At 37.8% G+C, this 8,106-nt stretch overlaps 1 long non-coding RNA gene across 1 annotated transcript; it reads left to right on the forward strand.

Annotated features, from left to right (window-relative positions):
- Positions 1 to 1,522: 1,522 nt before the first annotated feature.
- Positions 1,523 to 8,046, forward strand: LOC136695663 (uncharacterized). Its single transcript, XR_010802328.1, has 4 exons — positions 1,523 to 1,825; positions 5,339 to 5,427; positions 7,323 to 7,463; positions 7,689 to 8,046. It is a non-coding gene; the product is annotated as an uncharacterized lncRNA (long non-coding RNA).
- The last annotated feature ends 60 nt before the right edge of the window (positions 8,047 to 8,106 follow it).

Below are 8,106 nucleotides of genomic sequence, written 5' to 3' on the forward strand. Positions count from 1 at the left end.
ATGTTATAACTACAAACTCAATCCTGTGTTTGTTCTTGGGTTTAAAGCATCGCGGTCACTGCTGTTGTTGTCTTTCTTTGTCACTTACGGACACTTTGTCAGTACATGGTCTTAGTTATAGACAGTTTGTAAAGGTGCAGTGCAGCTGAAAGTGTGCATAGTTATTTATTCCTATTTAAGACGATGACACTGCACTTTGATTGTCTTTTGTAATTGCTTGATGTGTCAAATAAATAACTAGGAACAAGTAACTTGTTTCTTTTATTTGTATTTGGTATATCAGAAATATTAACAATGTTCTAATAATAACATTATCTATAAATGTTAATAATAATATAATATTAACAGTAAAGTTGTTGTGTGTAAAATCTTTCAGAAAGCAGTGTAATTGTTTGTATGATCACATCAGATACTTCCATAATTCACAAAACACTGACTGTAAGAGAAATATGAGTCCTAAATAATCTGATTGTTCTGTACACAGCACACAGCCTAACAGTAAAACAAATGCAGCAAATGTGTATTAGTAGTGATAGTAAGATTAGAGTTAATTGTTAAGGTACATAATTTACGATGACAACGGTAAGAATAAACCTTTGGCAGTTGTTAGAATGTTCCATTGGAAGGAGGAACCCAAAGTAGATTCCTTGTCATTTGAAAACTGAAAAGTGTTAATGGGCTCTATAGTTTGATTGTATCTGACCACAACCTAAGATGATTTGCACTGATAACATGTGTAAACTACAATGAAACAATGTCAGATTTGTTCATTTACTTACTGTAATGTAATGACATGTACAGTTTCTTTTAGGTCATTAAGGTACTTTACTTATAGACAAGTCTGCTAATTAATGAACAAACTAAAGGCAAGGTTTTTTTATAGAGCACCCATCATACACAAGGGCAATTCAAAGTGCTTTAAAGGGTCAAAAGCAGTTAAGCCAAGAGCAAGATTTTAAAAATCATAAAGGACATAACTATTAAAACAGTGTAATAAAAGAAAAAACAATGTAATTATTTAAACAATTAAAATAATACAATAAAAGAAAAAAAAAAAAACACTGAAATGCGGTAACAATGAAAATGGGAGTATTTTAAACTGAGCTGTAGCTCAAACCAAGTTTTCAGTCTTAATTTAAAAAGTGTCTAAAGTCAGGGCTCTCCTAATGTTCTCAGTCTGGTTCTGTTTAAGAGCAGCACAGCAGCTTCTCCATGTTCAGTTTTCACCTGAGGCAGGGCTAACTAACATAGCACAGTAGTTTAACTGTTAATGTTGTACAGTATGTTGTAAAGTACATATACAGAGTCTGTAGTTTCAGTCAGGCGAGTTTTAACCAATAGCACCGCAGCTTCCGCCTTCTTTTGGAAGATCTGTTAAAACGAGTGGCTGCAGTGTGACTCCTGCTGTTGATTGGCTTAATAACGTGACTGACAACGAAAGTCTAGTATCTGATTGGTTGCACACAAAATGATTGACAGTTGCCCCGCCTACCGGCGACGATTTCGCGCGCATTTTTCCCGCCACTGAGACGGAGCCTGACCATTTCCCCGGAGTTTCGCCTCAGAAAGACCTCAGCGACCTTCAGTCCTCAGGAGTCCGTTCTCACGAGTCGAAAGACGGCCGCCCGAACTTGAAGTACTTTGTTTCGAGAAACATTGTGTGTCGTGTTGTGATTAATTCGCGGTGGACTCCGACCTGCTCTGTTTTCCCCGGAACGCGCCGTTTCTCTCGGTGAAGAGTGAGGACGGGTTTGGACTGGATCTGTTTAACAGACTGAGGATATTCTGCAGTGAAGAGTTGGATTATTTCTGTTCGGTTTTAGAGGTGAGTCACTGCTCTGTCTGATTCACTTTTAAAGAGTCAGATATCCGTTTAAATACCGGTGTAGGATCCAGTTTTAGTCAGCGGTCTATTCGAGGGTAAATCTGGTGTCTATAAAAATAGAGTCTAAATTCCCGGGGTCTTTAGGAGCGTTTTAGCGCCGTGTGTGTGGTTTCTGTTGAGGAAAGTTAGCAGCAGGAGCTCTCTCTCTCTCTCTCTCTCTCTCTCTCTCTCTCTCTCTCTCTCTCTCTGTGTGCCTCAGCGGGGTTTAGGGAGCACACAGACAGAGCTAGAGTCTATGGTCTGTACACACACACACAGAGAGAGAGAGAGACTACATCCACCAGATCACTTTAAACATGAACTTCTTGGAGGTGATTTTCACAGATTTACAACTTTAACTCGTTATTACTGTGTTTCCTTAAATCAAAGACATGAACAAACGTTTGTGGAAGAGCTCGGTGTGTTCACTTACTGTTACTTTATCAGTGAAAAAGACTTTATAAAGTGAATAAAGCTAATGAAAAGCTCCCTACAGTTCGTCCGATCTAATTAATGACAAACACCAAATGGACAGAAGAAATGGAGTCGGACTTGAATGAAGTTAGCGCTGAAACACGGTGCAGTGTGTTTTCAGGTCAGTGTTAGTTTACCGAGAGATAAAGAGGTGAATAATCCGCACTGTTTCTTACCTCTGATGAGGGCGGTGTACACCACGATGATCCAGGCTTTATCCAGAGACATTGCAGCAGAGATGACAGCTTCGCCAAAAGAGACCTGTTTAAAGCGCGTGGAGCCGGGCGTGTTGTCGTTTACACTGGTGAAGTGTGCCGTCAGGTTCACCCTACTCCAATCCGCCAATCAAATCTCACTTCCGCTCAGTGTTACACGGGCTGCACACAATATAAAGGCAAAGGAAAAAGACGAAGTTTAAAATGCTTCATTCCACTTTAAATAAATAAGTCCTTAGACATCTGCATTTATTTATAAAAATCATTTATAAAAATCATTTATCTTTTAGTCTGCTTAATTTCACTAACCCAGTCTCACTGGGAATTCCTTTATAACTCTTAATAAATCACTCACTGCTGGCAATGATTGAGCTCTTTTACGTTTTTGGTTTTTATGGTTGGATCATTCTCAGCGCTGCAGTGACACTGACGTGGTGGTGGTGTGTTAGTGTGTGTTGTGCTGGTGTAGAGTGGATCAGACACAGCAGTGCTGCTGGAGTTTTTAAACCCTGTGTCCACTCTCTCCACTCTGTGAGACACTCCTCCCTCGTTGGTCCACCTTGTAGATGTAGAGTCAGAGACAGTAGCTCATCTGTCGCTGCACAGTGTGTGTCGCTCGTCCTCTAGTCCTCCATCAGTGACACAGGACGATGTCGGCTGGATGTTTTTGGTCGGTGGACTGTTCTCAGTCCAGACACTGAGGGGTTTAAAAACTCTAGCAGCATTAGAAACAACTGGATCAAAAAAAGGACCAAGCACAATCCAGAAACGGTGATCAGCATACCAACACTGACCACAGAGACTCAGGAATCACAGAACACAGAGTATCACCAAAACGAGAGCATAGCTCCCTTCAGGATGATTGTGTGGGTCTTAGTGAGCCAGTCAAGGTGGAAACAGCAGGTGTGGAGGTGGAGGCTGTCTCTGGTGAAGCTTAGAGGACCATCCAACCCTGCAATAGGAAGACCTTAAGGAGACTTGCTGAAACACATACAGGACACACAAAACAAACAGCACCAACACCATTTCACACCAACAAGAGTGTGGTCAAGACTCCTAGCTGTGCATTAGCTTTCATCTGTAACAGGTTTAGAAATGTAAGTCACTCTGTAAAGAAGAGCACCTGTACCATGCTGAGAATTTGATGGAGGAAGGGCACGATGTGGATGTCAGTGATCAGCTGAATATCCAGTGTTGAGTGTCTGATGGGTTCTCTGGAGTCTGATCTCTGGGTTCAGACAGGTCCTTGAAATCCTTGAAAATGCTTGAATATTATTGTTGTGTTTTTCAGGTTTGAAAAGTGCTGGTATTTTTGGATAAAGTTCTTGAAAATGCTTAAAACTGTAACTGTATTTCTTTCACAACAAATGGCTGAATAGTTCTTATTGGATTGAAAAATAAAATAAGTGGCAGAGTTTAAAACGATAGCTGCTCCACATGGACTCGCTAGTGCCAGCGCGTGTGGTAAAGATCACGTAAAATGCGTGGCTCAAATAGCATGTTTGCGACCGGTACACTGCTAGCTGTGATCTGCCAGTGTTTTTTCATGTGTGACCCGCCTCCTCAAAGACACAGTCAATACAAACAATGGCAAGGCAAGTTTATTTATAGAGCACCTTTCATACAAGAGCAATTCAAAGTGCTTTACAGAAAAAAACTGTTAAATTGAAAGCAAGAATAAAAATGATAAAAATAATTCAAATAATTTTAAAAAGATACAATAAAAGAAAACAACTGATAAATACACTGGCCTTACCCTATTTAGACATTTATAGACCAGTAATAACACCTTAAAGTCTATTCTGTAACAGACTGGTATCCAGTGTAATGATTTGAGGATGAGGGTGATATGATCTTTTCTTTTGCTCCGAGTGAGAACTCTGGCAGCTGCATTTTGAATCACTGAAGCTGTTAAATGGTCTTTTGTGGAAGTCCAGCTAAGAGACCATTACAGTAATCAATGCTAGAAATAAAGGATGTATAAGACAAGGACAAAACCCAGGAGTAGCCTTCTGCAGAGTGTTCAAAAAGCACCTGCAACTTTTCACAGTGGGAGAGTACATCGAGAGCATCAAGGTACATCGTAGTGGAGAGTTTTCAAGAACATGTGAATGCTAATGTGTTTATGTACACTGCTAGCTTCCGAATTTTCAGGCTTAATGATGTGCACTGTGTGTCATACAATTGGGTAATGCTAGTTTTCATGGCATTATTTCCATACAATACTAGAAAATATGAGGTGAAATTATAAATGTGCATTTTTAAACATTTCACGCACAAAAGCACAGGACTAAAAAAAGAAAACAGACTCATTTTAGAGAGCAAGGAAAGTCTACTTATAAACAGGTGACACATTTTGAAACTTTGATTTCTTTTTAAATTCATATCCTTCTGCTATTGCCAAATACAGTTCAGAATTATTATCCTTTTAATAAAAATATATAAAAAGTGAAGTTATCATTTTGTGTTTGTATTTATTTGAATAAATCTGCAGTTTACTGTGAGGTGCTGGAAAAGCTTGAAAATGTACCCTGAAAGACCTTAAAGTGCTTGAATTTGACTTTGGATAAACTGTACGAACCTTGTGGTTTACCCCAAAACCCCTTCTACACATTCAGTGAAACCCAGAATGTTTCCAGACTTTACAGGAAGCAGCTGTAGGTGTAAACGTGTGACAGATCAATAGTGTTTTCCCAGTGTCTTACCTCTTACCAAAGATTTAAAAACCTCAGAAGAAAGTGTACGTACTCTGTTTTGAATTTTCTGTGCCTTGTTTCTACTCTAGGCCCCTCCAGGGTGTGTTCCATCCTTGAGCCCAATGATTCCGGGTAGACTCCGGACACACCGCGATCCTGAACTGGATGAGGCTTACAGGTAATAAATGAATGAATGTACTCTAATGCGTCTTGGGATTTTGTTCATTTGTATACAGAACTTTTTTTTTTTCTACACACTCTTTTAAATTTAAAACTCAATCTAAATCTCTGTAGCAGGCCTGGATTCTCTTGCATTCACATGAAAACATATAATTATATTAATTATAATAATTGTTAGTTATTTTAACAAATGTTTATTTTGCATTGTGGCACTGAATGACATACTCAAGTATCCTGTTACAACAGAATATTCATGACTTAGTTTGTGGTTTTAGTTCTCTGATTAAAGTAGCAGTAGTAGAATGAAAATGTGTGTGTGTTATGGTATTACTGCATCAGGAAGAAAGTAAAGCAATACAGAGGTATGTTCATTATGAAAAAAAACTAACCTTTATTATAAATTAAAGCAAGAAACTGGTGTAAAAGTGATGTAACATCAGATCATTTGAAGTCCTCAGTCATGGCATGAAAAGTTGCTGTTAAAGCATTTCAGTATATTTATAAATTACGTTAATATAAAAACGTAGCTAATGAAGCCATCGTAATGACTCAGAACACATTAAATAAAACGATACTTTCTTAACTGATGTAACGTGAAATTCTTTGAAGTCTTCGAAGTCTAACAGATAAGGGCATCTATAAACTAAGACATTAATGTTCATTATATACTGCTCTTATTAAGAAAGCCTAGAATGGAATAAAGTGCTTTTAATATTAAATTGTTTTTAAATATTAAAAAGTAATATAAATATACTTGTTAATTTAGTGCAACAGTGAAATTCTGTTGTACTGAATGACACTCAGTTTTGTTCTTTAATGTCAACTAAACTATGTCAGTAAAAAGACATTTTTATCAAATGTTGAAATACACTGTGCGTGATCCTGATCCTGTGCGTGTGCTGAAGGGTCCCCAGGGGTAATTGTTGTTACAATTGGTCACATGACTTCAGTAACTTGATCTCATTTCAAAATAAGGGTCTTTATTAACTTTGTACTGAATGACAACAGAAAACTGGGGAAATGGGGACTGAAAGTGTCTTGAATATTATTAATATTTAAAAACACATCTGAAGGACTGTCGTTTACAATGTGACACATGACGTTTGTACAGTTATGCCAAAGCAGTAAAACTTAAGGTTTACTTAAGATTAATTAGTTGTTTTAATGTAGATGTTTTAGTTCTTGAAGAGGTAGGTGGACATTTGTGCTAAAAGACATTTTGATATTTGATATTGATTTGCACTCATATCACCCAGGTCTGAGTTAGTTTTGTAGATCTGGAGGAGTTTTGTAATTTGGCTGAAAGCTCAAGATTGTTTTGAGTTTAGAGGAACACTATGTAATATCTATGAAAGCGCATTAGGTAATTTTTGGAGGTGGGTAAGAACTACCTCCTCTCCCTTCCTTTCCCTTCATTGATTTTAGTACAGTGCTGTAAAAATGTAGTACACTAGCCCCAAACCTTACGAACTGTGTTACTTGACCAGTCAGAATAAACCACACCTCCATGAGCTGTGACATCACAATCACAACAAAAAAGTAATTGATAATAAAATAATCTGTGTTAAATAGTGTGTGTAATATTTATAATTTAATAAAATCACTGTTATTTCTTTCCCCTGAAATGATCCAGTCTTAGTTTGTGATGAACCTCAGAAAGACTGGAGACACTTTACTACAGTAACATTCACCTGGAGTTGAACCACACCTTTTCAGCTTCTACCAACACGTACCACAGTAACACAGCAGAGGGAGTGTTATACTGTGAGAGACGAGTACTGTCACTCGTAGAGTAACTCTCAGCCAATCACATTACAGAGAAATAACATGTAATACACCACACAGTGACTTTACTCTCAGACACTTTACTCGGTTTATTCTTTCATTTTTCAGATGATGGAGACAGGAACGGAGTCAGTAACCCCCCTGTAAACGTTGATGAGAGGTCATTGAGCTCCTGAGAGTGACCCATTCTTTCACAAATGTTTGTAGAAGCGGTCTTTATGCTTCAAGTGATTTCAGTGATTTGTACGGGTGAGTGTCTGCAATATCGTGTATAAAACTGCAATAAATGTGTACTTAATGAAGTTTAAAGATTGTTCCTCAGATCAGTGGCTGCAAAAAAATAATAAATAAAAAAAAACTATCAGCACAAGTGTTAAGAACTGAAGAAAACTTTTTAGAAGTATCCAGTCAAAAGCAGTGCTGCTGTGTTATATTCTGATATTCAGAGTATCTTCTTTTATTTGTTGTCTACAGACTGCTTTGGGCACTGGAGGCAGGGGAACACTGATGGACCTGGGTTCTGCAGCCCATTCTTTAAGAAGATTTGATTGTGTGAATGAGTGGATGGTTGGGGTGTGTGTGTACATCAGTAATAGATGAGACCATTTTCTTGGAGGCTATTTGGGAAACATGATATTAATGTAATGTCCAAATACAATGTTTGAACATGACTTCACATTTTCATTGTTGTAATCTTTATGTAACGATACTTCACTCTACTGATCTGAAACAGAGAGTATTTCACTGTGTTAGTGGGATTTGGATTGGTTAATTGTGGGAATAAAGGTATGGTAATATATTTGTGTGGATTACTTAAACTAATCTTAACTGGTCTAAAAGATCAGAGACTATAGGGTATATTTCATACTCACTACTCTACACGTTTACAAAG

The sequence above is a fragment of the Hoplias malabaricus genome, chromosome 4 (genome assembly GCF_029633855.1).
Source record: "Hoplias malabaricus isolate fHopMal1 chromosome 4, fHopMal1.hap1, whole genome shotgun sequence".
NCBI lineage: Eukaryota > Metazoa > Chordata > Actinopteri > Characiformes > Erythrinidae > Hoplias > Hoplias malabaricus.